The following is a 26,788-nucleotide window of genomic DNA, read 5'->3' as shown; positions in this document are numbered from 1 at the left end:
ATCTACAGTGAAGTGGGGGAAGGCATAACGATACTGAAGGGACAGTCCCCACAGCCCACACCATGACGAGAGAAAGACCTGAGCGGAAAACAAGCCTCTGATATCTCTGGGTCCTGCCTTGGAAGCAAAGCTGTGGTCTGGAGGGGTCTTTTGTTTGTTTTGTTTTTCGACTTTGATCTTTGAGGTCCCTACGTGGCAAGGGTAATGAGGTCAGTTTGTGCTGGTTTAAAAGAATCAGCTCTCTGACTTGAGAGCAGTGCCACAAATTACATTAGCCCTCCACTCTGCGTTTGTGTCATTTCTGGAGCTGGGCTGACCCGATCTGCGCGGCAGGTCAGCCCACCTTCCGGATGCGGTGGGATGTAGTGGGGACAGTATATTCACTTCAGTTTCTTCCTTCAGGTCCTTCCTGAATGCTTGCAAGTGAGTAGTAAATTCATTTCTCTAAAGTGTTGGGCTGGGGCGTTGGAGGGTGAGTCACGCCATCTCTACACCTGGATCTCTCTCTCCTGTCACAAATCTCCTGCTTCTCCTCAGTCACTTTCACTCAGATTTGCAACCTCTTTGTTTGCTTTAAAACTTCTACTTCCTTAGCCCTTAAACTCTGAAGGCTTTAGACTATAGTTTTCCCATTGCACACTCCCTCTGACACCTGCCTCGAGGCTAAACATCTCCTCTCAGTTAAGAATTCCAAGCCCCTTCTCTCCTAAACACCTGGACTGGCTTTCTCAGCTGTCTTCTGATACACAATAAGTTTGCTCAGCACTCGAAAGCTGCCACAGAGCTACTCCCTAGGCTACGCCATTCTCCTCTTCAAAACCTTCCACCGCTGGTTCCCTCACCTCAATCCCACAAATAGAATGCTACACTGGGCTTCGATGTGCTCCACAGCAATCCTCAAATCCATCCTCATGATGGATTCTCAGGCCCATCTCACAAAAGAATGCATTAAACAGCAGTTACGTCACTAGAAGGAAATGCAAACCATGCTACTCCCTTGCTTAAAACTCCACCAGTGGAATACTATCTGTTCTAGTTTGCTAATGCTGCTGGGATGCAAAACACCAGAAATGGATTGGCTTTTATAAAAGGGGGTTTATTTGGTTACAAAATTACAGTCTTAAGGCCATAAAGTGTCCATCAACAAAGGTAGGTACCTTCACTGGAGGATGGCCAATAGTGTCCGGAAAATCTCTGTTAGCTGGGAAGGCACGTGGCTGGCGTCTGCTCCAAAGTTCTGGTTTCAAAATGGCTTTCTCTCAGGACGTTCCTCTCTAGGCTGCAGTTCCTCAAAAATGTCACTCTTAGTTGTTCTTGGGGTGTTTGTCCTCTCTTAGCTTCTCCAGAGCAAGAGTCTGCTTTCAACAGCCATCTTCAAACTGTCTCTCATCTGCAGCTACTCTCTCAGCTTCTGTGCATTCTTCAAAGTGTCCCTCTTGGCTGTAGCTCCTCTTCAAAATGTCACTCACAGCTACACTGAGTTCCCTCTGTCCGTCAGCTCATTTATATGGCTCCAGTGACTCAACTTAGACCCACCCCGAATGGGTGGAACAACACCTGAATGGAAATTATCCAATCAGAGCCATTACCCACAGCTGGGTGGGGTGCATTCCAAAGAAACACTCAAAGAATTACAATCTAATCAACACTGATAATGTCTGCCCACAAGACTGCATCAAAGAATATGGCTTTTTCTGGGGGACATAATACATTCAAACTGGCACACTACCTAACACATTTTATGAAGCTAACATCAATCTAATATCAAAACCAGGCAAAGATGCCACAAAAAAGAAAAACCACAGGACACTCTCCCTAATGACTATAGACGCAAAAATTCTCAACAAAATACTTGCAAATAGAATCCAAAGACACATTTAAAAAATCATACACCATGACCAAGTGGGGTTCATTCCAGGCATGCAAGGATGGTTGAACATAAGAAAATCAATGTATTACAACATATTAACAAACCAAAAGAGAAAAATCAAATGATCATCTCAATAGATGCTGAAAAAGCATTTGACAAAATCCAACGTCCCTTTTTGATAAAAACACTTCAAAAGATAGGAATTGAAGGAAACTTCCTCAATATGATAAAGAGCATATATGAAAAACCCACAGCCTGCATAGTACTCAATGGTGAGAGACTGAAAGCCTTCCCTCTAATATCAGGAATGAGACAAGGATGCCCGCTGTCACCACTGTTATTCAATATTGTGCTAGAAGTGCTAGCCAGGGCAATCCAGCAAGACAAAGAAATAAAAGGCATCCATATTGGAAAGGAAGAAGTAAAACTGTCATTACTTGCAGATGATATGATCTTATATCTGGAAAAACCTGAGAATCAACTATACAGCTACTAGAGCTAATAAACAAATTTAGCAAAGTAGCAAGATACAAGATTAATGCATATAAGTCAGTAATGTTTCTATATGCTAGAAATGAACAAACTGAAGAGACACTCAAGAAAAAGATACCATTTTCAATAGCAACTAAAAAAATCAAGTACCTAGGAATAAACTTAACCAAAGACGTAACCTAGGAATAAACCATACAAACAAAACTACATAACTCTACTAAAAGAAATAGAAAGGGACCTTAAAAGAGGGAAAAATATTCCATGTTCATGGATAGGAAGGCTAAATATCATTAAGATGTCAATTCTACCCAAACTCATCTACAGACAATGCAATCCCAATCAAAATTCCAACAACCTACTTTGCAGAGTTGGAAAAGCTAGTTATCAAATTTATTTGGAAAGGGAAGATGCCTCAAATTGCTAAAAACACTCTAAAAAAGAAAAATAAAGTGGGAGGACTTACACTCCCTGACTTTGAAGCTTATTATAAAGCCACAGTAGTCAAAACAGCATGGTACTGGCACAAAGTTAGACATATTGATCAATGGAATCGAATTGAGAATTCGGAGATAGACCCCCAGATCTACAGCTGACTGATCTTTGATAAGGCCCCCAAAGCCACTGAACTGGGACATAACAGTCTTTTCAAAAAATGGGGCTGGGAGAATTGGATATCCATATCCAAAAGAATGAAAGAGGACCCCTACCTCACCCCCTACACAAAAATTAACTCAAAATGGTCCAAAGATCTCAATATAAAAGAAAGCACCATAAAATTCCTAGACGATAATGTAGGGAAACATCTTCAACACCTTGTATTAGGCAGCCACTTCCTAGACATGACACCCAAAGCACAAGCAACAAAAGAAAAAATAGATAAATGGGAACTCCTCAAGCTTAGAAGTTTCTGCACCTCAAAGGAATTTCTCAAAAAGGTAAAGAGGCAGCCAACTCAATGGGAACAAATTTTTAGAAACCATGTATCTGACAAAAGACTGATATCTTGCATATATAAAGAAATCCTACAACTCAATGACGATAGTACAGACAGCCCAATTATAAAATGGGCAAAAGATATAAAGAGATAGTTGTCTGAAGAGGAAACACAAATGGCAAAGAAACACATGAAAAAATGTTCAGCTTCATGAGATGCAAAGCAAGACCACAATGAGATACCATCTCACACCAATTAGAATGGCTGCCATTAAACAAGCAGGAAACTACAAATGCTGGAGGGGGTCTTATAATAACTATAGATTTAACATTTTGAGAAACTGATGAAATGTTTTCCAAAGTGACTGAACTATTTTACAACCCAGTCAGCAATGTATGAGGTTTTAATTTCTCCACATCCTCACCAATACTTATTATTGTGTATCTTTATTCATTTTAGCCAACCTAGCGGGTACAAAGTGTTATTCATTGTGGTTTTGATTTGCATTTCCCTAAAGACTAATGATGTTGAATATTTTTTCATGTGCTTATTGGCAATCTGTTTATCTTCTTTGGAGAAATATCTATTCAAATCCTTTGCCTGTTTTTAAACTGGGTTATTTGTCTTTTTATTGTTGAGTTATAAGAGTTCTTTAAAGCCCCCAAAGTCACTGAACTGAGTCATAATGGTCTTTTCAACAAACGGGGCTGGGAGAGTTGGATATCCATATCCAAAAGAATGAAAGAGGACCCCTACCTCACACCCTACACCAAAATTAACTCAAAGTGGATCAAAGAACTCAATATAAAAGACAGTACCATAAAACTCCTAGAAGATAATGTAGGGAAACATCTTCAAGACCTTGTATTAGGAAGTCACTTCCTAGACCTTACACCCAAAGCACAAGCAACAAAGGAAAAAAATGGATAAATGGGAACTCCTCAAGCTTAGAAGTTTCTGTACCTCAAAGGAATTTGTCAAAAAGGTGAAGAAGCAGCCAACTCAATGGGAAAAAATTTTTGGAAACCATGTATCTGACAAAAGACTGATATCTTGCATATATAAAGAAATTCTACAACTCAACGACAATAGTACAGACAGCCCAATTATAAAATGGGCAAAAGATACGAAAAGACAGCTCTCTGAAGAGGAAATACAAATGGCCAAGAAACACATGAAAAAATGTTCAGCTTCACTAGCTATTAGAGAGATGCAAATTAAGACCACAATGAGATACCACCTCACACCAATTAGAATGGCTGCCATTAAACAAACAGGAAACTACAAATGCTGGAGAGGTGTGGAGAAATTGGAACTCTTATTCATTGTTGGTGGGACTATACAATGGTTCAGCCACTCTGAAAGTCAGTCTGGCAGTTTCTTAGAAAACTAGATACAGAGTTACCATTCGATCCAGCAATTGCACTTCTCAGTATGTACCCAGAAGATCGGAAAGCAGTGACAGGAACAGATATCTGCAAGCCAATGTTTGTAGCAGCATTATTCACAATTGCCAAGAGATGGAAACAACCCAAAAGTCCTTCAACAGATGAGTGGATACATAAAATGTGGTATATACACATGATGGAATACTACGTGGCAGTAAGAACGATGTCATGAAACATATGACAACATGGATGAACCTTGAAGACATAATGCTGAGCGAAACGAGCTAGGCACAAAAAGAGAAATATTATATGCTACCACTAATGTGAACATTGGAAAATGTAAAATAAATGGTTTATAATGTAGAATGTAGGGGAACTAGCAATAGAGAGCAATTAATGAAGGGGGAATGATAACCCAATAAGAACAGATAAGCTATCATGGGTAAATTTAATGTTCTGGGAATGCCCAGGAATGACTATGGTTTGTTAATGTCTGGTGGGTATGGTAGGAACAAGTTCACAGAAATGTTGCTATATTAGGTTATTTTTTTGGGGTAGAGTAGGAACATGTTGAAAGTAAAGTAGTTATTTTAGGTTAGTTGTATTTTTCTTACTCCCTTGTGATGGTTTGTTTGAAATGTCTTTTTTTATTGTATGGTTTTTTTTTAATTTTTTTGATATAGTTAATAGTTAATTAAAAAAAAAAGTTAATTAAAAAAAATGAAAAAAATATACAGAGCTCCCCTGAGGAGCTGGTGGAGAATGCAGGGGTGTTGGGCTTCCCCACCTGGATGGTTGCTGATGTGCTCACAGACATTGGGGACTGGTGGTTTGATGGGCTGAGCCCTCTGCCACAGGACTAGCCCTTGGGAAGACTGTTGCTGCAAAGGAGGGGCTAGGCCTCCCTATAATTGTGCCTAAGACTCTCCTCCCGAAAGCCTCTCTGTTACTCAGATGTGGCCCTCTCTCTCTAGCTAAGTCAACTTGGCAGGTGAAATCACTGCCCTCTCCACTACGTGGGATCAGACACCCAGGGGAGTGAACCTCCCTGGCAATGTGGAATATGACTCCCAGGGAGGAATCTAGACCTGGCATCGTGGGATGGAGAACATCTTCTTGACCAAAAGTGGGATGTGAAAGGAAATGAAATAAGCTTCAGTGACTGAGAGATTCCAAAAGGAGCTGAGAGGTCACTCTGGTGGGCACTCTTACGCACAATATAGACAAAAATAGTAATAATAATAATAACATAGAAGAAGGTGTTCAGACTAAAAATATAGTGAGGTTCATGCAGGGTTGGTAAGGTTTGTTTAGAGGTGATATATGTATAGGTGTGTGCATGAGCATGTGTGTTTGGTGGCACCCCACTAATATTTACAAAATAAACACCAGATATAGCCCCTGGGTCACATGACTAGTAAGAGGTAAACTGTGATTTCAAACCAAGATGTGTCAGACCTCAAAACCAGATTATTTCCACTGCCCCAAAAACTCAGGAAAAAATGTCCAGAGGGGTCAACTGAAAGTTGAAAGTACTGAAAGCTCTACTGTCCTGTGAAGCACAATGAGTGGCACTAGACACAGACTTTAGTGTCAATCCTCCCTTCTTTACACGCTTGTGTGGCAGCAAGTAATAAGTGAACTCAAGGAACCCCTCCTCTGACAATGTGCCATGCCCAGCCAATGTCTTCTCCAGTAGCCCAATCATGATATAGTCAATCTCCCTTCACCAGCTGTGTTCATGACAAAACCTTACAGAAAAAAAGCAGATTTAAGTAACTGTAGCTGACCACTTCATATGTCTAAAAATATATATATTTAAAAACTGAGCAAATGTCTACTAGAAAGGTTTTAACATATTACTATATGACTAAAATAACAAAGATGAATTTGGTTTGGCAGGTTTAAAACTGTTACACAGTGGCAAGGCAAAATGACAGGATGGTTTACAGATTCCTTCTTCTGGCTTTAAAATAAGTAAAGATTAACATTCACATAAAGCATAGTAAATCTATGAATCAATACCATTTTGGAAAACAATACAGAAAACACATAAAGTACTAGAAGGAAGTTTAAACTCTTTGATTCACTGATTCCACTCTCAAGAATTTATTTAAAGAAAAAAAACTTAACAGAAGTAAAATTATATATTTATTTAACAGACAGCGATTTCTGCAACACCATCTTTCATGGAAGGGAAGAGAAAAGGAAAGAAATCAGATGCTCAATGTGAGGGAGAGCATTTAATTCAAACTGTTATAGCACAATAAATATTGAAAAGCCATTAAACACTACTGTTACACAAAGACTATGTAGACTGATGAAAAAATGCCTGTGATAGAATGTTTAGTGAAAACAATAGAATTATAAAACAGTAAACTGATTCAACTATGTAAAAATTTATAAATGTGTGGAAGGTAATTGATAAAAAATGAAGGTAAAAAAAAAACAAAAAACAACAACAAAAAAACTCCACCAGTGGCAGATAATAAAAAGTACTTGCAAAGTCCCTTAAACTTCCCCCCGGGGGGAATATTTGATATTCTTACAAGCATTAGGAACTCCCAATTTAATAAGCCAAGCCCTCGATCTTGAGACTTGCCCTTATGAAAATCATTTCTGTAATGGTGAATCTAAGCCTACTCATAAACACTCCTAAGTGTCACCCCCAGAGAACCTCTTTTGTTGCACAGATGTGGCCTCTCTCTCTAAGCCAAATTCTACAAATAAACTCACTACCCTCCCCACTACATGGGACATGATTTCCAGGGATGAGCCTGGCCCTGGCATCGTGGGATTGAGAATCCTTGTGAGTTTCCCTGGTGATGTAGGACACGGATTCCGGAAATGAGCCTGACCTTGGCATCGCAGGGTTGAGAACGCCTTTTTGACCAAAGCGGCAAAAGAAAGGCAACAAAATAAGGTTTCAGTGGCTCAGAGAATTCAGATAGAGTCAGGAGGCTATCCCAGAGGTTATTCCCATGCAAGCTTCAGCTAGAGTTGCCAAATGACCACAGTATGATAAGCCCAAGTCAACAGTAGTCCTGAAAAACCTAATGAATACCCAGATCCCCTATCTGAGACTCTATAAAACTTTTACTTACTAAGTTTATTCTTTAGAGACTTAAATCCTTTAGAGTGCTCTTACGCCAGCTAAGTCCCAAAACCCAGAGGCAATAGCCTCTTCAAGAACATCAATCAGATGTGACCCTTTTTCCCATAATGTCAACACCCCTTTCCAATATGAACAAGTTAGGGTGGTCACTGACTAGACATCCCTGAAGATTGGGAAAGTGACTAAACCAGAGGAAGGAGTAGCAACAGACAAGATGGAATTTAACAAAGGATTATGAATACTGAATCTCTGTATAACTTTCTTCTTCTTAGTTGCTAAGGTATTAGAATAGCTAGAAGGAAAGAACTGAAATGGTGGAACTGTAACCCAAAGCATCCTTTGAAATTTGTTCTATAGCTACTTGTTAAATTGTAATTTAAAAGTTATCACGTTCCTGTATATATATTTCACAATAAGGAAATACCTGAAACCATGGTAATATAACTCATAACATTTTTTGAAAATTTCCTATATGGCTATTGTTAAAGCATACTTGGAAAGATATTAACCTTTTCCATATATGTCATTTCACAATAAGGAAATAACTTTAGGTTGTGGAAATGTAACCTATAACATTGTTTGAAATTTGCTATTTGTTAAATATTGCACTTGGAAAGTTATCACTTCTATGTATACATGTTATATTCTACAATAAAAAATATGATTAATAAAAAAAAAAAGAATGCCTTCTTGACCAAAAAGGAGGAAAAATGTAACAAAATAAGGTTTCAGTGGCTAAGAGATTTCAAATAGAGTTGAGAGGGTCATTCTGAAGATTACTCTTATACAAGTTTTCAGCCAGATATTGCGAATTGGCCATACCCTGCCAAGCCCCAACCAACCATATTCCTGAAAATCCTAAAGAAAATCTGGGGCTCTATCTAAGACTCTATAAAAGTTTCACTTATTAAGTTTATTTTTCAGAAACTTAAAACCTCCAGATTGTCCCTATGCCAGATAAGCCCTGAAACTTAGAGGTTCCAGTCTCTCCCAGAACATCAACCAGCTGCACTCCCCTACCCCATAATGTCAACACCCATTTTCAACATGAAGAATTAAAGTGGTCATTGCCCAAATATCCCTGAAGATTGAGAGAATGATCAAATGAGAGGGAGGAGTTGTGACAGAGAAGTCAGGATTAAACAAATGATTATGACCATGGAATCATTACATAGATATTTCTTTTTAGTTTCTGGCTTATTAGTACAGTCAGAAGGAAAAACCTGAAATTGTGGAACTGTAACCCATACTAAACTTTGAAATTTGCTCTATAACTACTTGTCAAACTGTACTTTGAGACTTATCACTTTTCTGCATGTTATATTTCACAATAAAAAAAATTAAAACAAAACAAAACAAAGCCTCCATCAGTGCTTGCAAATCCCACTGTCCCCAGGATAAAGTCCCAGTCCTCAGCCAGGCTCTCAAGGCCCTGTGTGGCTGACCCTGTCCTCCGCTCAGCCCTGGTCTGCAACTCACTGGCCACACTGGCCACACTGGTTATGCTTCAATTTGGGGGGTATATCAAGCTCCTTTCAATCACCCAAATCCTCTTGCTCTATTCTCTGCCTGTGCTGCTGGGCCTCTGCCTCCTGACCCGGCTGGGTCCCACCCACCTGTCAGTCTCACCTTAAATGTCCTTCTCTCAAGCAAGCCTTTCCTAACATCCCCTCCCCCAAGTCCCCGTGGGTCCCCAGGTGACACACCCAGCACCTATAGTTCTCCTTCATCACCCCTCATCATAGCTGCAATTCATAAACCACCTGTTTATCTGATTAATGTCTGTCTTCAGTGCTAAACTGTACCTTCCATGACGCCAGAGACCCCATCTGTTTTTCTAACCCCTGTGTCTCTAGCATAGGATTTGGCTCACAGTTGGAACTCACTAAATCTTTGCTGAATCAAAGAGTGAGTGAGTGAATAAAGTCCTGGTAACAACTTCTCCATCTACCTGAGCCCTCTCACTGACTGAAGCTTTGCTTCTAACATCTCCCCAACTTTCTCTTCTGTGTCCTTTTCTCTTGTTTTCTGCCCCTACTACCATAATCGCCATTCAATTTTGTCAGGAAATTTAAACTATCCATGTAGCACCAGGAGGAGCCATGAGAATATACCAGGTTGGGAACAGGGACTGGGAGTTCTCCAGAAGAAAGAGAAGTGAAGTGTGTGTGTGGGGTTGGGGGGTGGGAGTGGGTGTGGGGGTGGAGGGGTAGCAGTGGTGCTGACAATGAGTTTTCTAGGAGGCTTTTTTGGTCCATTTCTGAGATCGATGTTGTCCTAAATAATGGGGAAACCAGGAAAATAGAAGAAAACTGAAGATGGGAAAGTAGAAGAACATGATCTCTTCTGTAATGGAGAATATGTTTCAGGAAAGGTAAACCTAGCCTTTCAGCAACCTGGAAAGAGGCTAGAGCACCAAGGAATTAGAACTGAATCTGTAGGTCAAATTGAACTTTTCAGTGGTAATAGTAATACCAATTTGGAAAACTGACTCAGAGCAGAAGTTATGACTTGAATTTCTGCAAGTTGAAAAGCCATAAGAACCTTACAGCAGTGCCAATGTCCTTTTGAGTTATTTTCTTAAAGTGACAATAGTCAGAAGACTGACAGACTTGGTTAAAAAACGATCTTACATCCACCAGCCTCCCATCTAACCTGATGTTAACAACTCTATTAAAAGAGGGCACTGAAGATTGTCTACACACAGAATTTGAATACAATGAATCAAAGTATCATTTAAAGGATGTGACTGTTGGAAAAATTTACTTCTTATTAGTAAGAATAAAAATGCAACACATGGAGTTATAACCGATCAAAAAAAGAGACCACAGGAATTGGACCCAGTACCACAAGAGAAACAGAAACAATTGCCAAATGGGAAGTAATGGAGGGGGCACAAGTAAAAGGCGAATCAATCCAATAAGACTATTTGTAGCAAGGTATGCCCCAACCCACAACAGGAGAGATGTGAACAAAAAACTTTCAGTAAGGTGCTTTTGAATCTAGTCCTTGCTGTTTGAGGAAGACAGAAGGTACTTCAAGCAGCAGGAGATCATTTGTGGCAGAAAAGCACCTGAAAAACTGAGGATACCGAGACAAACTTTCACCAGTGAACTGAATCTCTGGAATCACAGGCATCTGCTGAACAGCCTGAGATGTGAACTGAATAGGAGAAAAAAAGAAAACAAGAAACTCCTGAAACTGCTGAGATTAAGTTCAGCAGGTTAAAAATGGTTGTAGCATGGGGGGCAGGGAGGGGCAAAACTCCCATTTATAATAGTCTTCTTTTATCTTTCAGTGCTGCATTTATTTTATGGTATAACTAAATGTTCTTCAGGTATACACATTCTTAAAAATGCCTTCTTTAAAATATTGGAACTTTCTTAAGCCACCTTTTTTTTTAACTGTACTTTGACTTGATGATAAACATAAAAGATTTCCCTGTGAGTAGGCAGGTATTTATGTTTGCTTTCTTTCTGCATGGTGTTGATTATAAATCTTTTTTTTTCTCCCTTTTCATGCTAACGATTACCTCTTTTTCTCTGTATGCAAAAAAAAAAAAAAACTAAATATTTTATGTTCAAATAGAATTAGAAAACCTGAGTAGCCCTTATATCATGCAAAGATTTAAAAGACACTTTCAATTTAAAAAAAAAAAAAAAACTAACTTGTTTTTACACAAGTTTCAGAAACACATATGGAGCGTTTAACTCGAGGTGCTTCTGAGTCTACCATTTCATGGCTTCCTGGATTTGTATCCTCTTTAAAGTCTTCTGTCTCATGAATATTAAAATTTTTTCAAGGGATTATGTGGCATGTCATGTGACTATTTATTTATTTATTTATTTATTTGTGTTATTGAGTAACCATTCTGCTACTTTTCCAGCAGTACGACTGTATGTTTGCTGCAATGTGGAATGAAGTCCTATGTTGGTATTTAAACATTTGTTAAACTGTATAATTTTACCACACATACTCTGAAAACATGAAAAATACTCTAAAACATTAAAAACAAAGAATATACTAAATCAATCAGACAGGCAATCACCTCCTAAGATTTTGTCCTAAAGTTTATTGTAATCACTTAACTGAAGAGCTGCAACATGCAAAAGGGGAGAGAAATGGGTTCCAGCCTCTGGAAATGATTTCTCTAAGCCTCTTTGATTTTTACTGTCTTGTGTGCAAACTAGGCTAGAGTCCCAATTGATTGAAACTTTTTTCATTTACATCCAGACGTGACGGGCTGCATTCCAATGAACATGTTCTTAATATTATGGGAAGATTCTGGGCTGAGGATACACTTGGATATGATTAACAAAGTCATGCACTTGTAAATAAGGTGAATTCCAAGGAAATATTTAAAAAGTTCCCTTTTTGACTGAACACTTCAAAGAGGTATACTTGTTTATTCTCAAACTTTTACCCCCAAATATTAAAAAAAACCCAAATCCCTTCCAACGTACAAAGACCCTGCCAAAGAAATCCACTGTGATATGAAATGCATCCCAAGGACATGAGTCTACTAACGTCTCAAAGAGCTTCCTTAGCTCTAAATTTAGATGTAAGCATAAACACCTGGCTCTGAGACAGGGTTGATACCAGAGACATCACTTCCAAAAAGGAAAAAAATGTCTAGGGGATGGAATTAAATTAGTGTACCTCAAAGGTGTAGTTAAGAGAAATAGTCTCTAGCCAGCTAACTACCAATGTGGGACTTGCCCTTTACTCCTTGGGGAAGGAAATCCAGGAAACAAGGCTGAAACAATTGTCTGTTCTGGCCCAGAGAAGACTGCAGGGCGGCAGGGACAATAGGGGTTGTGCATTCCAGTGGCCACTCTATCTAATCTGCAAACTTTCTTCTGCAGTTTCCTCTAGTTTCCTGAGCTGGGCAGACAGTGACGTAAGGTGCTCTGGTCCCCAGGGAGCCCTCCAGAGACCCAGACTCCTGCAAAGGCTCCAGTGAGCTTGGCTCTGCCGGGCACTTTCTGGATTAAGGGTTGAAGCTGTCTCCTGTTTGTATGTGGTCTCTTCCTCTTAGGTCCTCAGGAATCTGAGGCTCTAATCATACCAATACTGTGTGATCAAAGGGTCCCCTACCTAGTCAAGGTTCAATAGCTAAAACTGCTTGGTCCCCTTTCTGTTCATTGTGCACTATCTCAGAATCATAGAATCTGGGGTTGAAAAGGTGAAATTTCTTCCATTCCCCACTGCAAGGCTTGATTTCCCTTCACAGGCAAGCTTTTGCAAACATCAAGCATTTACTCAAACATTCCGTGACTTAACTTGACAATGCAGTATCAGGAGCAGGAGGCATAACTGGGGAGAAGGGCAGCGGGCTGCCTGCGTGCAAGCTCTGCTCTGGCTCTCCCTAGATGTGTGATCCTGGGTAAGTCACTTCATCTCTCTGATTTTCATGTTCCTCACACAATAATAATAGTAAATAAAAATAAAACAAGTCTTTTAAAAAACCTACTGGGCAGAGACATCAGTGGCCACATACTGCAGGTGAGACAGATTTCACAGATTTTTCCCAAGGAAGTTACCAAGCAAAGAAACACAACATCAACAATAACAACTGTCCAGGGGGAAATATCAGAAACCCAAGTTGCTACAATATATTATCAAAATTACCAGTCTTCAACAAAAAAAACTGAGTGGCCAATACTCAGGAAATAGAAACTACCTCTGGATGTACGTAGACATTCAAGTTAGCAGACAAAAACTTAAAGCAACTATTATAATATGCCCAAAGAACTAAAGGGACCCATATTTAAAGAATTAAATATGACGAGTCAACAAATAATATCAATAAAGATGGAAAAAAATTTTAAATATTTAAATGGAAATTCTAGAGTGAAAGAGTTAAATAACTGAAAAGAAAAGCTCACTAGGGGACTAAACAGAAGATTCGAGTTGTCAAAAGAAGAATCAGTGAACATGAATATAGACAAATAAAAATTACCCAATCTGAAGAACAGAGAGGAAAAAAAATTAAGGAAAATGAACAAAGCCTCAGAAACTTGTGGGATACCACCAGGCATAAAATATACATGTTAATGGAAGTCCCAAAAGGAGTGGAGAAAGTAGAGATAGCTGAAAAAATAGTTGCAGAAATAAAGACTGAAAACTTCCTGAATCATCAAAAATATTTATCCATACATTCAAGAAACGTTACAAACTCCAGGTACAATAAATACAAAGAGGTCCACACCTAGACACATCATAATCAAACTCTTAAAAGCCAAAAACATACAGAATATCTACAAAGCAGCAAGAGAAAAATTACTCATTACAAACAGAGGAGCATTAATATGACTGACAGCTGACTTCTCAGAAACAACGTGGGCCAGAAGGCAGTGGATGACATAGTCAAAGCACTAAAAAGAAACAAAACCGTCAACAAAGAATTACTTATCTACCAAAACAATTCTTCAGAAAGGAAACAAAATTAAAACATTAATGAAGAGCACCAGAAATGTTAAATACATGTTTTAGTATAAAAACACTATATATTTTTCTCATTTCTTTTTTTTTAAAAAAGAAAAAATTGTATAAAGCAAAAATCATAACAGTGTATTAATGGGCTTATAGCATACAGATGTAATAAATCTGACAGTAATAGCACAAACGAAGGGTTAGAGAATGGAACTTTCCTGGAGCAAAGTTTCTCTATTTCATGGGAATTAAGTTCCTATTAATCTAAAGTAGATGGTGATAACTTAAGATGCACCTTGCAAAAAGCAAATATTCAAAGAGAAAAAAAAGTGCTTTCATCAGTTGAAACAAATGTTCTACACCAATACAAGGTGTTAATAATGACATATTCCTTTGAATATATATTCCTTGTATATATCACAGGAATTCTGTATTTTATGCATCAGTGTTCTATAAACCCACAGCTTCTCTAATAAAAAAAGAATTCAGACAAAGATGCATATTACAATCCCTAGAGCAATCACAAAGAAAATAACAAAAAATACAGTGAAAAAATCAACAAAAGTTACACTAAAAAATATTTAACATAAAAGAAGGCAATCAAGAAGGACCAGAGGTACAAAAAACACAGATACATATAAAAAACAAATAGGTAATTGGCAAATATAAATGCAATCATAGCAATAATTATATTAAATGTGAATGGTCTGAACACCCTCATCAAAAGGCAGCAACTGTCAGACTAGATACAAAAGCAAGATCCAAACTATATGCTGTATACAAGAAACACACTCAAGATTCAAATATACAAATAGCTGAATATAAAAGAATGGAAAAAGATACACCATTCAAAGAGTGACCATAAGAGAACTGGAGTGGCCATATTAATAAGAAATAAAACAAAGCAGTATTATACTAATAAGAAACAAAACAAAACACACTTTAAGAAAAAATTTTATTAGAGACATTATTAGTGACAAAGAGGGACATTTCAAAGTGATAAAAGACATATAACAAGAATATATAACAATTACACATGCATATGCACCTAAAAGCAGGGCCCCAAAATATATGAAGCAAAAATGAACAGAATTGAAAGTAGATATTAAGAATTCAACAAAGTTGTAGGTGCCAGTATCCCATTCTTGATAATTGATAAAATAACTACCCAGAAGATTAGCAAGGATATAAAAGACTGGAATACAATCAGCCAACTTGACCTAAATGATATATATAGAACTTTCCACCCAATGATTGCAGAATACACATTCTTCTCAAGTGCACATGGAACATCTCTAAGACTAGGCCATATATTAGGCCATAAAACAAGTCACAATAAATTTAAGTTTCGGAATCATACCAAGTATGTTCTCTGTTTAAAAATAGAAATCAACAAGAGAAAGAGACCTGACAAATCTTCTAATACTTAGAAATTAAACTATACATTTCTAAATAAGTCATTGGTCAAAAAAGAAATTGCAAAGGGAATTTTTAAGTATTTTGAACTCCACGAAAAATGAAAACATAGTATATCAAAATTTGTGGGATACCTCTAAAGCAGTGCTTACAGGAAAATTTGCAGCTTTAAATGCCTATATCAGGTAAGAACATTCTCAAATAATTAGCCTAAACTTGACCCCAAGAAACTGGAAAAGAAGAGTAAACTAAAACCAAAGCAATCAGAAGAAAGGAAATAATAAAATTAGAGCAGAAATCAATGAAACAGAAAAATTATGGAGAAAATCAATGAAACCAAAAGCTGATTCTTTGAAAAGATCATCAAAATTGACAAATCCTTAGCTAGACTGAAGAGAGAGAGAGACAGAGAGAGAAGACACAAATTACAAATGATGAATATAAAAGAAGGGACACCACTACCAATTCTACAGAACAACTTTATGCCAACAAATTAGACAACCTAGATGAAATGGGATTTCTAGAAACACACAGATTACCAATTAAAAACTACAAAACATTGCTGAGAGAAATTAAAGAAAATATAAATAGTGAGACATTTCATATCCATAGATCCAAGAAAAAATCTAAATAGATCTATAACAAGTTAAGGAATTGAATTCCTAATCTAAAATCCTCCCATAAAGAAAAGCCCAAGCACAGGTGGCTTCACTGGAAAATTCTGTCAAATATTTAAAGAAGATATAATCAATCCTTCACAAAATCTTTCAGAAAATATGAAGAGAGAACACTTCTCAACTAATTCCATGAGGCCAATGATATCACAAGAAAACAATAATTCTTAACAAAATGTTAGCAAACCATATCCAGAAACCTAAAAAGTATTATATACCATAACCAAGTGGTAGGCAAAGTTGGTATAACATCTGAAATTAATTAATAGACTACACCATATTAATAGAATAAAGGACAGAAACCACATGATCATATGCAGAAAGAGTATTTGACAAAATCCAATTTTACTCATGATAAAAAATCTCAATAAAGTAGGAATATAAGGGAACTTCCTCAACCTGATAAAGGGCATCTGCAAAAAAACCTATATCCAATCATCATACATAAATGGTAAAGAAACTAAATCCTTTCCTCCTAAGACTGGAAACAAGTTAAGGATTTCTGCTTTTGCCACTTCTATTCAACACTGTACAGGAGTTCTAGCTAGTGCAATAAAGTTAAAAAAAAAAAAATGGGACAGCAAGATGGTGGCATAGAGAGGAGTAGAATTTAGTCAGTTCCCTGGAACAACTAATAAACAACAAGGAACAAACTGCTGGGTGACAACAGTGACTGTCCACACATCATACACCAACCTGGATTGGGAGGAATATCTGAGATTGCAGCATAAAATCCGTAAGTAAAAACTGCAGAACTGTGCCAGGAGCCCCCTCCCACCACAGCAGGCTTAGCTGCAAAACGTCACTGTGGTAGAGAGCAGCACTCTTCCAGAAAGCAAATATAGCTCAACTGTGCTCTAACTGGGGTTTTAATTAACAAATGTGGACTGCTGAATACAAGCTACAAACCCCAAACAAGCAGATAGACACTTTTAATGACGACTGATCTTAAAGAACCGGAAGACTCATTGGTCCTGGGATGGGGGAAAGGGGGCAAAAGACCAGGTGTTATCTCTGGCTGACAGGTGAAACAGGGGGGCCATGTACTGGCTCTAAAAGGGGCTTTCTGTCCCTTTTTCTCTCTCTCTACCTGAAAGGCTCAGAGGAGGGAGCTGCAGCTATTTTCAGTGGAGAGAGCCTCAGCCATTTTCAGTTCTCAGCGCTCTGACCCAGAGAGGGGTGGAGATAACAGAGTCAGAGAGCCAGTTCAAATGCAAATGGTAACTCCCTAGGGGGTGTATCTTCCCTAAGGGTAAGGCGTTGGGGCCCAGCTTTCCCTTCAGAACCAGACCCCAGAGCCTGGGGGAAGACAGCCAAAACAGAAACTGAAGAGGCCACACCTCCTTACACAAGTCAGGAATGACAGGCTGACAGGCCTCACCTGCTGGGCAGGTTAGGAAAAGCACAGTGACTGGAGACCTCAGAGAAAAGACTGTCATTCTTCTAAGATACACCTTGAATATAACCCCATTCTGAGACCTGACCCCATTCTGGTCTGGGAAAATCTGACTAGGGTAACCAAGGAAACCACATGCCTAGCCAACAGAAAACTACAATCTATACTAGGAAAAATGAAGATATGGCCCCGTCAAAGGAAAAAACTTACACCTCAATCAAGATACAGTTGAGATATTGTTTCACTTTAATGAAACAATCTATTAAAGATTTTTAAAGAAATATATATGCTAAAACAAATAAAAAACCAAATCAATGAGTTCAGGGAAGATATAACAAAAGAGATGAAGACTATAAAAACACTGGGCGAACATAAGGTAGAAATCAAAAGTTTGAAAAAACAATGGGAGAATCTATGGAAATGAAAGGCACAAGAGATGAAAGACACAATGGAGACATACAACAGCAGATCTCAAGAGGCAGAAGAAAACACTCAGGAACTGGAGATCAAGACACCTGACATCCTACACACAAGAACAGATAGGGAAAAGAATGGAAAAATATGAGCAACATCTCCGGGAATTGAATGACAACACGAAATGCATAAACGTACGTGTCATGGGTGTCCCAGAGGAGAAGAGAAGAGAAAAGGGGCAGAAGCAATAATAGAGGAAATAATCAATGAAAATTTCCCATCTCTTATGAAAGATATAAAATTACAGATCCAAGAAGAGCATCATACCCCAAACAGAACAGATATGAATAGGCCTACACCAAGACACTTAATAATCAGATTATCAAACATCAAAGACAAAGAGAGAATCCTGAAAGCAGCAAGAGAAAAGCAATCCATCACATATAAAGGAAGCTTGATAAGACTATGTGCGGATTTTTCAGCAGAAACCACGGAGGCAAGAAGGAAGTGGGGTGATATATTTAAGATACTGAAAGAGAAAAACCAACAACCAAGAATCCTATATCTGACAAACTGTCCTTCAAATATGGGGGAGAGTTTAAAATATTCTCTGACAGACAATGACAGAGTTTGTGAACAAGATACCTGCTCTACAGGAAGTACTAAAGGGAGCACTACAGACAAATAGGAAAAGACAGGAGTGACAGGTTTGGAACACAGTTTTGGGTGATGGTAGCACAGCAATGTAAGTACACTGAACAAAGATGACTGTGAGTATGGTTGAAAGAGGAAGGTTAGGAGCATGTGGGACACCAGAAGGAAAGAGGAAAGATAAAGACTGGGACTGTATAACTCAGTGAAACCTAGAGTGCTCAACAATTGTGATAAAATGTACAAATATGTTTTCACATGAGGGAGAACAAATGAATGTCAACCTTGCAAGGTGTTAAAAATAGGGTGATGTTGGGGGAAAAAAATACAACCAACGCAAACTAGAGACTATAGTTAACAGAAACATTGTATTATGCTTCCTTTAATGTAACAAAGGCAATATACCAAAGCTGAATGCTTTAGTAAGGGGACATAAGGGAGAGGTATGGGACTCTTGGCATTGGTGATACTGTCTGACTCTTTTATTCTACTTTAGGTTAACTCTATCTTTCCTTTTATTGCTTTTTAACTGTCACATTATTTCTCTCTCTCTCTTTCTCTTTTGTCACTCTACCTTCTTTGACTCTTCCTCCTTCTTTGTGGAAGAAATGGAGATGTCCTCATATAGACAGTATGGTGCATACATAAATATATGACTATACAAGGAACCATCAATTATTTACTTAGGACGGAAAGTATGGCGGGTGAACGAAAACATATTTAAAAAAAAAACACATTGATGACGAAAACTTGAGGGCACTACATTGAGTGATATAAGTCAGACACATAAGGACAAATATTGCATGGTCTTATTGATAGGAACTAATTATAATATGTAAACTCATAGACATGAAATATAAGTTACCAGGATATAAAATGAAGTTAAAGAATGGGGAGCGGTTGCTTATTATGAGCAGAATGTTCAACTAGGTGGAACTTAAGTGTTTGGAAATGGACAGAGGTGACGGTAGCACATTATTGTGAGAATAACTAACAGTGCTGAATGGTGTGTGAATGTGGTAGAAAGGCGAAGCTTAGAGTCACGTATGTCACCAGAAGGAAAGTTGGAGGTTAAAAGATGGGAATGTATAGAACAGTGAATCTTGTGGTGGACAATCTCTGTGATTAACTGTACAAATATTAGAAATCTCTCTCATGAACTAGAACAAATGTATGACACTATAACTAGAAGTTAAAATAAAGGGATATATAGGGAAAAAATATGTACCTATTGCAAGCTATGTACTACAGTTAGCAGTATTTTAACATTCTTTCTTCAATAGTAACAAATGTACTATACATATACTATGAGACAATAATGGAGGGGGGTGGTTAGGGGTATGGGAGGATTTGAGTTTTCTTTTTTTGTCTTTATTTCTTTTCTGGAGTAATGAAAATGTTCTAAAAATTGAAAAAAAATTAATTGTGGTGATGGATGCACAGGTGTATGACGGTTCTGTGGACAACTGATTGTGCACTTTAGATCTTTGGGTAATTATATGGTATGTGATCAATCTCAATAAAATTAAATTTTTAAAAAATGAAGAAAGAAGAATGAAGGAATGAATTAATTAATTAAAGGCATCCAGATTGGAAAAGTAAAATTGTCTTTATTCACAGATGACATGATAGTCTATATTAAAAATCTCAAAGAATCCACACAAAAAACCCCCAGTAAACTAGTAAGCTAGTTTAACAAAATGGAGAGTACAAAAATTAACCACATTTCTGCACATTAGCAACAAGCAATCAAAAAGTGAAATTTAAAAAACAATTCCATTCACAATAGCATCAAAAAAGAATAAAACACTCAGGAATAAATTTAACATAACACTTATATACTAAAAACCAAAAAACACTGGTGAGAGAAATTAAAGAAAATATAAATAAATAGACATTTTATGTGCAAGGATACAAAGTCTCAATATTATCAAGATGGGAATTCTTTCCAGACTGATCTATAAATTCAACGCAATCCCTGTTAAAATCCCAGCAGGTTTTACTGTATAAATTGGCAAGCTGATTCTAAAATTTATATGGATTAGCCAAAACAATTTTGAAAAAGAACAAAGTTGGAAGACTTATACTACTCAGTTTTAAAATTAACTATAAAGCCACAGTAATCAAGACATTATAATAACGGCATAAGGATAGGCATATAGATTAACAGAAGAGAATTGAGAATCCAGAAAAAAAGTCTTATATTTATAGTCAAATGATTTTTGATACTGTTGCTAGGGCAATTCATATTACTTATCACTATTGTAATTCAGTGGGGAAAGACTAGGCAATTAAACATCCACATGCAAAAATAAATAAATAAATAGCTTAAATGCTTACCTCATACCCATACACAAAAATTAAAATGGATCACAGACCTAAATTTAAGAGGTAAAATTACAAAATTTCTAGGAAAAAAATAGGAAAAAATCTTCGTGACCTTAAGTTGTACAAAGAATCCTTAGATTTGACAACAAAAGCACTAACCACAGAAGAAAAAATTGATAAATTGGACTTCATCAACATTAAAAACTTTTTGTGCTTCATGAGACACTGGTAAGAAGAAGAAAAGTCACATAAATGGGAGAAAAATATTTCAAATCATATGCCTGGTAAAGGACTTGTATACAGAATATATAAAGAACTCTTACAACTCAATAATAAGAAAATAAACAACCCAATTAAAATATGGTCAAAATATTTGAGTAGACAATAAAATTGAATAAAAAAATATTTCAGTAGATATTTCACTAAAGAAGACATATGAACAGCTAACAAGCACACAGAAAGATAGTTATCATTAGTCATTTGGGAAATGTAAATAACAAGTGTTGACAAGGATGTAGAGAAACTGGAGAGCTCAAGCATTGCTGGAGGTAATGTAAAATTATACAACCAGTTAGCGAAACAGTTTGACAGTTTCTTAAAAAATTAAACACGAATTTCCCATACAACCTAGCAATTCCACTCCTAGGAACCTGCCAAAGAAATATGAAACCAAATGCTTATATGAAGACATGCTCACGAATGTTCGTTGCAGCATGATTCATAATAGCCACAAACTGAAATGATCCAAATGTCCCAAGAACTCATGAATGGATGAACAAAATGTGGTATATCCATACAATGGAATACTACTCAACAATTAAAAGGAATGAACTACTGATGCATGTTACAACATTGATGAAGCTGAAAACCATTATGTTCATAATGCTATGTGGAAGAAACCGAAATGCAAAAGATAACACTTATATTATATGAATCCATTTATACAAAATTTCTAGAAAAGGCAAATTTACGGAGCCAGAAAGCAGATCAGTGCTTGCCCAGGGCTAAGGGTGGGAGCAGGAATTAACTGCATACAAGCACTAGGGCACTTTTGGGAGTTATGGAAAGGTTCTAAAACTGGATTGTGGTGATGACTGCTCAACTCTACAAATTAACTAAAATCACTGAACACTTACAATGGGTAAATTTTGTTGTATGGAAATTGTTTCTCAATAAACCTGTTTTTTTAAAAAAAGACAACGCACATGAAAGTTCTTTTTAAGCCATAAAGTACAGCAGTTACCATTACACTGGTTGTTGATGTTGCTAAATACTATGGCCCCAGGCTTTTCCCACTGGGAACCCTCCAGTGATAAACTTTTCTCACCTTTGTCATAAATGTTCTCTTAACGAATTAATGTATATAAAGCACTTAGAACAGTGCCTGGCTCTTTGTAAGCAGTATAAGTATTAGCTATTGTTATTATTACTATCATCCTTTCTGTCACTGTTATTATTAATGTTCAGGTATGCCTTGAAGTGCCCTGAGAAAGGGGTCCCAGAACCCCAGGGGTGGCCATTATAAGTCTTTCAGGCCAGAATTGTTCCATATGGTCCCATTGAGAAGTGGCCGCATTTCTTCCACTGAACTGAGCCTCTTTCAATTTAAGGAAAAAAAAAAAAGCCATCTTTTTCTTATTTGTTCCTTTGTTCTTAGAACCATATGGATCCCTGGGAAAAGGGCACTCCCTGTGTCTATAAATGAAAGAGATTCATGAATGAAAAGCCTTTTGTGCCCTGGTCCCGCAACTCTCCTCTTAAGTTTCCCCCTTCTGCCCACACCACTAAGTCTACTCTGGAACAGCTATGGGGTAGAGCAGTGCTGTACTGGGAACCCCGCCTTCCCTACACCCCAGATGTGGCCCCTCTTTGCAGACTCAGCCCCATGTCGGGCAGGATTTCAGCCACCCCAGTCACCGTTTGCTAAGGTCTAGACTCAGTCTGGCTGCCTACGTACCCAGGGTGTTTCAGTGACCCGGGCCTTGACAGGACCTCCAAAGTGCAGCCCTCTCCTCCTCACTGGGCCGACCCAGTGTGAGCCTGGGTTCCTGCCTCCACTTCCTTGCCTGGCGCTGCAGCCCCTCCAGGAAGGGGGGCCAGCCCTCGGCCACAGCCTGCCTGCTCAGCCCACTTGCCAAGTTCTGCTATTTTCCTTCTTCAAGAAGCTGAACCCCATTCCTTGTAAAAAGGGTCTGGACAGGAACTGCTGTGAGCAAGCACCCTACATGTTGGCCTCTCAAACCACCCATGAGCAGTCAAGCCCTCTGGAACGGTGCTAACAGAACTTTCTGCAGTGAAGGAAATGTTCAGTTACTAGTCACACAGGAGTTAGCAGAAAGAAAATCCTTTATGTTTGGGACTGGTATGTTCTAAAAAGCTGCTGTGGGTCAATTATGCCACAGCATAACCTTCTGGGACCAAAAATTCAATATGCATCAAGGCAATTATTTTCTGTACCTCCTGCTACTGAACTCGCAATGAGTTTCACAGCTCAGTTAGCTTGTAACTTAAAACAACTGCAGCTAGTCTCTATTTTCATCTGGTATATATATATTTTTTTAATTCGTATTTATTGAGATATATTCACATACCATGCAGTCATACAAAACAAAGCGTATATTCAATTGTTTACAGTACCATTATATAGTTGTGCATTCATCACCAAAATTGGTATATTTATTTACAACAAAAATGCAATGCTATTTCAAGGTGTTTTAGGGAATCTGCAAAAGACAGACTGAGAGTCAAACATCAGAGGCATAATACTAAAATGTTTTAATCCTTTGATCTAGTAATCTTATTCTGAGAATTATCCTTGGGAAATAATACTCAGAAAGAAAAATGATGTACCTGAAAATGCTCACAAGCATCATAATCTATAATGCCAAAAAACTGAAACAATATAAACAAAGTAAATATCCTATAAGAAGAAAACAATTATATATCCACTCCATTCAAGCAATTCTCATTGCTCCTGTGAATCTGCTTGTCACCAATTACCTACACGTTGCTAATAAATCTGGTCCTCCTCTTACTTAGCCATCACAGTGGATCACTCTCCCTCTCTGCTATGCTAGAAATGCTATTCTCTTGGCCTTACACACTCCTCCAACCCAAATGAGGTGCTTACAGAGAAAAAACAAACCAGGCTTCCCCCGAAGGCCAAGCAAGCACCAGGCTGGGGAGCAGCCCACGCCGACCCCAGAGACCAGTTACCTTCTGCACAAGTGGGAAAGAAGAGCTAAACCGAGCCATGCCTGGCTCACTTACAAATCACAGGCTTTACTCGCAGCTTTCCATTATCCATAAAATCACACTAGCAGAAGTGTGACTAATTCATAAGAGCAGATACTCCAATAACCATTAAACTGGGGGGGTTGTGGATAGACAGTGTATATCAGACACACTCAATTCTGTCTGGCTTGAATTATATAACTTAAGCTACACTTCCTGTGAAGCAACTGTTGAGGGAAACATCCCAGAAGTATACTTAAAACGAGGGACACAAACTCGGGAGGCACTAACTGGCACAACTGATTCATGAAAAGGATGAGTAACTCTAAATAGGAAAAAGATTCAAAGAGAACAGTCATGCAAAGTAGAACTTCTCATCCTTATCCTCCTGAGTTTTAGAAAAGAGTCAAAACAGGAGTCAGCTACCCAGGTGTTTCATCCTGGGAAGGCCAAGCTCTTGAAGAAGGTGTTCTGGGTGTAGCCAAGGTGAGAAAAGGTTATTGGGAACAAACAGCCAAGGCCTGGGAGTCAGGGGAGCTGGGTAGTTAGGATGTCCCAACCCAGGCCAGGCTGACAAGAACAATAGCAAACACTTGCCTAGTACTTACTAGAATCATCTAAGCACATTATGTATATTAACCCAAGTAATCCTCACAACCCCATGAGGCAGCTAGCAAGTGGAGGAGCTTCATTCAAACCTGGGCAGCGTCACGCCAGTGCTCTTAACCATAACGCAATCTGTAACAAAATCTTTAAACGTGAACACTGCTGTCACCAGGGAAGAGTTCCACAGTGATCGCAAGGTCATGGCATCCAGTTTTTGGTAGCCAATTCAGAAAGTAACTCCTTCATCACAGGGAGTGAATTATCCCCTACCCTCACCACTGAGAACACTGATCATTACAGAAAATATGAACAAAAGCTGCAGAGCACTCAGATGGGAGCGCAAAATCCAATTCTCAAGTTAATGAGTAAATACTGTTAGGCATTTTACCAAGCATACTGGAAAAAACAAACCTCTGTAAAAACCAATTGCTTTAGGCTTGCTACTTGGAAATAAATTTTAACCAACTGTATTACCAGGGACTGAAAATAATCTGCAAACCAAAGATCTGGGATAACTGGGCCCATACAGTCAGAGTGAGAGAAGAAAGACCCATTGGCAGGACCGAGAGAAGAGAATTCCAGACCAAAAAAGAGCAGTCTGTTTCCTCAGCCACTGGCTCAGGTCCCTATTATTACTTTGGGAAGGAAGAACTGGAATTTTATCCAAAGTCCCTCAAAGTAAACTTTCTGGCATTGTATACTTATGTATGAGACTCAACCATTCCCAGTGAATTTGGGGGCACCTTCGTAAAGCCCTAAGCTAAAGAGACTCTCTAGGGATTATAACCCACCCATCTCCCCATGAGGCTTCCAAGAGCCCCCTGGAGATGGCTGTCCTGACAAAGCTGAGACTGCAGAGAATCCCAGCCCTGCGATGGACTCACGCTGGACCTTAGGTAAGCCACTTTCCTTCCTGTATGTTCACTGAAAATGAGAGAATTGTGCTTATGATCCATGATGGTATTTCCCAAACCAGTGTTTGAAGAACACTGGTCAATAAGTCATTTAGGAAAATATGGAAAGAAGTGTTCCATGGTCAAATTAATTTAGGAGCTGCTGGTTAATCAAATGTCGATGAAGTTCTGAGTCTCCCATATGATGTGTACACTATGAATCGCCAAGAAGGGGACCAAATGTTCTGTTCCCACATATTTTCCTATCACTGCTTTTCACATTTCCCATAAGAGTCTTCCTGGAACATGCAGTTTAGAGAATGCTGCTCAACAAGAATTCTTTTAGATCCAAAGCTCTGCAAGGCCATGGTGCAGCCCAGATAGGAGCCCAGGTGCTAGAGGCATTCTTCCTGGGCTTGAATTCCAGCTCCAATCAGCCAGCTAGGTGACCTTGGACAGGTGTTTCGGCTTGCTAAAGCTGCTGGAACGCAATATACCAGAAATAAGTTGGCTTTTACAAAGGGACTTATTAACTTAAAATTTACAGTTCTTAGCCCATGAAAATGTCCAAATTAAGGCATCAACAGGAAGATACCTTCTCTGAAGAAAGTCTGCTGGAATCTGGGACATGGGAAGGCACATGGCCGGCATCTGCTGGTCCTTCTCTCCTGGGTTTCATTGCTTTCAGCTTCTGGCTTCAGAGGCTCTCTCTCTCAGCTCCTCTGGGACCTTTTTTTCTGAGCTGTCTCTTAATTTCATCTCTCTTAAAGGTCTCCAGTAAAAGGATTAAGACCCACCTTGAATGGGGTGGGTCACATCTCAATTGAAATAAAACTAGGTCCCACCTCCAATAGGTCTGCACCCACAGGGAATGGATTAAAAGAACCTGGCCTTTTCTGGGGTACATACAGCTTCAAACCACCACACCAGGTTACTTAAGGT

The 26,788-nt window shown here is 38.4% G+C and overlaps 1 protein-coding gene and 1 pseudogene across 1 annotated transcript in view; one reads left to right on the top strand and one right to left on the bottom strand.

The window, feature by feature from the left end:
* Positions 1-26,788, bottom strand: part of XXYLT1 (xyloside xylosyltransferase 1) — a 231,940-nt gene that overhangs the window by 123,665 nt on the left and 81,487 nt on the right. The window lies entirely within an intron of this gene.
* LOC119535566 lies at positions 10,027-10,960 on the top strand (annotated as a pseudogene).

This window comes from Choloepus didactylus, chromosome 1 (genome assembly GCF_015220235.1).
Source record: "Choloepus didactylus isolate mChoDid1 chromosome 1, mChoDid1.pri, whole genome shotgun sequence".
NCBI classification, from domain to species: domain Eukaryota; kingdom Metazoa; phylum Chordata; class Mammalia; order Pilosa; family Megalonychidae; genus Choloepus; species Choloepus didactylus.
This window is presented reverse-complemented; position numbering and strand designations above follow the sequence as displayed.